Genomic DNA, 6,244 nt, shown 5'->3' on the forward strand with positions numbered 1-6,244 from the left:
TCCGAATTACAGACAGTAAAAACAAAAAGTAAAAGAAGACAATCTATCGTTGAAGGTCGGTCGATTGCAACTTACGGAACTGGATAGCAAAAAACCCAGAGACCTCGTCTTTCATCGGGATTTCCGGCACCGTGTACACATTTATCCACTCAAAATTCCCCTCATAGCACATAAGATCTGACAAAGTGCTCTATAGCTTTCATCAAATTTATGTGCAGTGAAATTATTAACATAGTTTTGATAATACATGAATTACCGAATCAATCCCACGTGTATAATCTGACCTTGGTCTTAAATTGAAATACGTATGTGGTCAGCTATACATAACCTGAGGTTGTGTAGTTGGACTCAAATTCCTTATTGGAAGTTCGCATCCCATTAGTATCCATTTTCTCTAATTGTTGGGCCTATCGTTTAAAGATCACATACAAAGTATTTACTCCACCGCCTTCTATCATATACATCGAATTGGAAATATCCAACCCTATTTCAATTATGAAAATAAAGAAAACTCATTCAACTAAACTAGATTACCACAATGGTTTACCTTACCAGACTATCAGATTAACAAACTACAACATGTTCAAAATCCAGCAGCTCGACTCCTCACTAAAACTAGAAAACTTCAACACATCTCCCCTGTATTGCAATCTTTACATTAGCTCCCAATTCAGCAAAAAAAATTAAGTTCAAGTTACCCCTCTTCGTCTTCAAAGCGTTAAACGACCAAGCACCATCTTATATAAAAAGTCTTGTAGAACCCTATACTACTAGCAGAAATCTCAGTTCTCAGAAAAAACAACTTCTAAAATCTTCAGCCATTAACTTGGAAAACGTGCCTTTTCTTATGCTGGTCCTTTTCTATGGAATAGACTACCACAATCAATGAAATAATTACCGTCTGTGGGCCATTTTAAATCTCAACTCAAAACATTCTTATTTCAAACCCTGATCTGTAAATAATCAGTGAATATAAAAACCAACAGCGCCTTAGAAACTGTTTTCTTCAGTATTAACGCGCTTTATAAATGACAATATTATTATTATATTATTGTTATATTACCAAGAGTTTACTGACAGTTAGAGAGGGGGGGGGGCAGAGAGGATCCGGGACCGGCGAATGGGCTCATCCAATTTCAACCACTGCCGAGGCAGAAATGGTTGAAATATAGTCATATACTATATTAATGTACCGTGTTGATGTTATTGTTTATGTTCCTGTCCAACCTCGTGGGTTTTCTCCGGGTCCTCCGGTATCCTCCCACTGCTAAAGACCCCTACGCGCAAGCGAATTATAGAAATAAAATTAAACCATATGTTAGTCCCGAAATGACCTGGTTTGTGTCGAGTGGACGTTAAACTCCATCTCTCTCTCTCTTTTATGTTCCTGACGTAGTTTAGTTCCTGTTTAATTTTATGTTCCTGTTTACTTTATGTAGCCGATTTATATTTTTTCCTGGTGTAGATAAATGGTACATTTACTAAACTGACCACTCTTATCACTAAGATATAGTGTTACACAGAGTCTTTTTCTAGTTCTAGGTATTGAATGACTTGCTAAAGGATACATTTGTTTACAACCGTCTAAATCAATACAAAATATACAATGGAAAACAAATTGTGTTTGATTACACATTTTGAAATGTAATGCGATTACCATTACACAATTTATTCTACTAGTTAATGTAAATGCCATTAATTGAACAAATACGACGAAATTAAAAGCTGCTGATCGTCAATTGCACTTTTAGGACAAAAAAATTTACGACTTAAATCCACGCCGATTGTACTTCAATTGCTTATTATCCCGCGTCGGATGAAGTTAGGGAGGGATACTGAAATTAACGACCGGCAGCTATTTTAAAGTATTATTTTCGACTCCAAAAGCTTGTTATTTTCCGAAAGCTATACATGTATATCTCAGGATTGTAATAACACCAAGTTTATCAAAATCGGAGCAGAATTTGCTGAGTTACTGTCCAATTAGTAACGCGAACTGGCTGACCCCTTGTTCGCGAAATTGACCATTCTTCAATTTTCAACCCCACTTCATATCTCAGAAACCAAAAGCCCTAGAGACATAATAATTACACCAAAATTAAGCTTATTTACGCACAAACAAACACATTGCACATAGGTCTAGAAGTTTATTTTCTAATGTTTGTAATAACCGTACAGAAGATAAAATAATTACGTAAACTTGGAACTTTGGACACAATCATTAACAATAATACAATAGAATCAACATATTTAAACAAAATTTTGTTTCTGAGTATTAAAAAAAAACCTAAAATAATAATAAAAAAATTAATAATAATACTCATATTAAGCACTAATTTTCGAAAAACTGCATCTTCGATATCAACAACTGTTTCAAAAGGAGTAATTTCCCCAGTTATGAAGTCATTTATCACTTCTGGCTCATTTTTGACATTTGTCAAAGAAATCCACAATAGTTTTATAATGGATATTCATGTCCAGTACATGTCACTTACTTTCTAGGTGTTTGCATAAGGGCCCAGTGATGAATTTTGAAATCAATCCTAAAGCCCTGCAACCACAGATATACAATGTTTCTTTAACATCCAAGTATACTGCTTTTAATAGGCTATTTTTAAACTTTTTCTAAAAAATATGACATATCTTCACTGTGGAAGAACACAGCATGACCCAGAACAAAAATTAGGTTAAAGCGGATCATTCTATTCTTTTCGTTTCTGTGTGTCTTTAAAAATAGTTTGCCACTCTAAATTAACTACATTCTTCTCATCATCTCCAACAGCGAACGCCTTGCATGCGGTTCGCAATAATCTGTAGCAGCCACTGTCAGCTCTGAGATAATATCTTTTCAATTATGGCACTGCTGCTGAGCCAACTTCTGCTCCGTCCAAATAGTTTCGCTGCTCTCTTCACAAGAATCGGCCATACCGACAGCAAGTGCAGACCACAAAATAAATTGTTCATTTTTGTGCACAGCCTTTTTCTCATCAGTTTCCAGTTGTTCCCATCCATCAATCACCCAAAGTAATACGTCCTCAAGATAAGCAGGCAACAGACGATTAAATGTGTTATCCGTTGAAGCCCGGTCCGACATAGTATCCAGTATATTGGTTAAAATTTGATATCCAATATCCATTTTATTACATCTCTTTTTGGTAACAGTGATCTCTTACATCATTAATTATTTCTTTAAAAGTTTCAAGAGTACTGCTCACACTTTTGTTGAACATTTCTCGAAGTTAAACCTATCACTCATTCAATTTGAAATGAAATGAAATGGGGTTTAACGTCCTACTGTTCTGCTTCGAACTGGGCTAATGAAGACGGGCATGCGCCATTGCAGTGTGCTATGAGGGATATAATTTTGCTCGGACAGCAGCACTATTCGTATATCGAATTCCAACGGTCAATGGATCTTTTGTGTACACGCGGCCTCGGTTTTTCGTCCCATCTGAACGACTAGACGGTGTCATAATATTATAAACATAACCGATGTGACCTTTAACCTACGACCCGCTCACTATAGGCTAATGTATTACGTCACTATAATAAACCTTCCATCTTGGCACATGTGCTGATGTTACATGGTGGCTAGAGTGGGGTCGTTTTCTCACTGTGTGCAAAACACCAACGACTTTTTAACAAAGCATGTCTGTCAAGTGGTGAAAGGACAGTCGCGGCAACGAATTATATCAACGAGGTTCTCGGACTGGGGCAGCTTTGGATAAACTTTGATGTTTTTCATCGTTTGTGACAAGGAATTTTTGATGCGCAGACGACATTTTTATCTGATCAAGGGTAATTGAATCAAGTTAGCCAACCACGTGACAGGAAGTTTGGTTCTCCCAACATGTAAACAATGAAAAGTGCTTCGTGCCGACTCATCTTTTCAATGAAAACTCAACAGAAACACTGTGTGAGATAATTTTATTGGTATGAATGTTTATCAACGTTGTCCTCAGTAGCTGACACACCGTCAGTGCAATTATTATCAAGTTTTATTACCCGAAACATCGGAATTCAACACAACAAAAATGGCAACTCAGATTCATAAATCTCCACCAACGATGGAATTTGCTGGTAAAGACAATAAATCTGAGAAGTTTAAACTGTGGAAACAGAGAATGAACATAGTTTCTGCCACAACCACCATCACCAATGATAAATTAGTTCCATATATATTGCAAGCTCTTGATGATGAAGGATTGAAAATTTATAACTCTTCCACTCTAACAGAGGGTCAAAGGGAGAGGCCTGAGGAAATAAACGCAAAATTTGAGGAACGACCCAAGATCGCCAGACCTAATTTCAGGGCAGCACGACTCGATTTTCATTTCTACTACCAACAGTCTGATGAAACGTTAGATAGATTCTATATTACGTGTAGAATTAAAACTGATGAATGCTCCTTTTCTGCAAACGAGGAAAAGGAACGATTTCTTGAACAAGTTTTGGCTATTATACCTCTAAATGATTTTCAGAAATGGTTACTGGATCAAGATGCCAATATTAGTCTCCAGGATATTCTGTCACACGGACAACAAATCGAGACAACAAGCAATAATATTCGACATCTGAAGCAACGCTCAGGCTCTCAATCACAAGTTAACATTTTCGGCATCAAACAGCCCACGTGCAAACGCTGTGGATTGGACCATTCCAATAAATCTGATAACTGTTCCGCCAGAAACTCCAGATGTAGATATTGTGGTGTGATTGGACATTGGGAACAAGTGTGTTTCAGCAAATCTAAAAGTCATTCACATCGAGCAGCAAGAGGACGTGGAATGAACAGAACAGGACGCTATCCCAGTAGTAACCGACAACGCCATCAATAGCAACAAAGAGGCCGAAATTATCATGACACAGGATGAATCTCCAGAATCTGTCAACAGAAACACGTTTGACAATCTTAGTTATGAGCCCTTACTATTCTGGTAGATTCAACCGTTAAAACTAACTCAGCGCAAACGCGAAATGAGGCTTTTGTCCAGATTGAAATCAATTTACCTGGAAAACCAACACGCAATAGAGATGGTACACCATACCGTCGATTTATCAAGCCTTGGTTGATACTGGAGCACAAGGCAATACGTTACCTTTACGTATATCCCGTCGAATATTTCCCGAGAAACTAAACTTGGAAGGATATCCTGATCGAACTACAATCACCTCAGCACAACACAACTCTCGTAGCTTACAATGGTTCGAAAATCAAGTGCTACGGTATCCTAAACCTGATGTGCCGATACCAATAAGTATTATGGTTAGAAACTAAATTCCACATAGTAGATGTACCTGGAAGTGCAATACTTGAATTTCCTACATCCCAATTCCTCAACGTTGTTCAACTTAACTGCAGTATAACAGATACCCCAGTCCCTGAACATACTAACATCACGCCTAATGATATTGACGATCTGCGTGATTAATTCGACAGAGTTGGAAGTTTGCCAGGTGTCTCTCATTTATATCTCCAGGGGGGTACAGTTCCATTTATTGATCCCCCACGAAAATATTCCATACAAATCAAGGATAAACTTAAAACTCAACATGGCATTATGGAACAACAAGCGTCAAGAAAGATGGATCTATGAGAGTTTGGATCCTCGAAAACTCAACGAATGCCTTAGAGAGAGAGAGAGGAATTGGGTTTAACGTACACTTGACACAAACTTGGTCATTTCGGGACTAGAATCCCTTAGAAGATGCCCCCATAAAATGCTCACCCCAGAAGAAATTAATTACAAATTTCACGGAAGCATGATATACGACTTCAGTGGTATGAGAACTGATAACAAAAAGGTTGAAGATCTACGAGCTATACCTCCACCAACGTCTAAGTTTGATCACATACCTAGCACCATTCCTGAGAGATCTGTCATCGGAGGCTGAACCCCTAAGAGCGCTACTACATAAAGATGTACTATTCGTATGGTCTGAAGATTATCAACACATCTTTGATAAATTAAAGACAATCGTAACGAACGATGCATGTCTAAAATATTATACCAACTTACTTAATGGTCGATGCTAGCCAGAAAGGACTGGGAGCTGCAATTCTACAGCCAGATCGCCTAGAAAATGGCGAATACAATCAAAAGACACGACCAGTAGCTTTTGCAAGCGCAGAAGAATTACACAAACATTGAACGAGAAATGTTAGCCGTAACATTTTGAATCAAACATGTCCATACATACCTTTAAAATAGACCATTTACTGTGATATCAGATCACAAGCCGT

The sequence above is a fragment of the Patella vulgata genome, chromosome 5 (assembly GCF_932274485.2).
Source record: "Patella vulgata chromosome 5, xgPatVulg1.2, whole genome shotgun sequence".
Taxonomy (NCBI): domain Eukaryota; kingdom Metazoa; phylum Mollusca; class Gastropoda; family Patellidae; genus Patella; species Patella vulgata.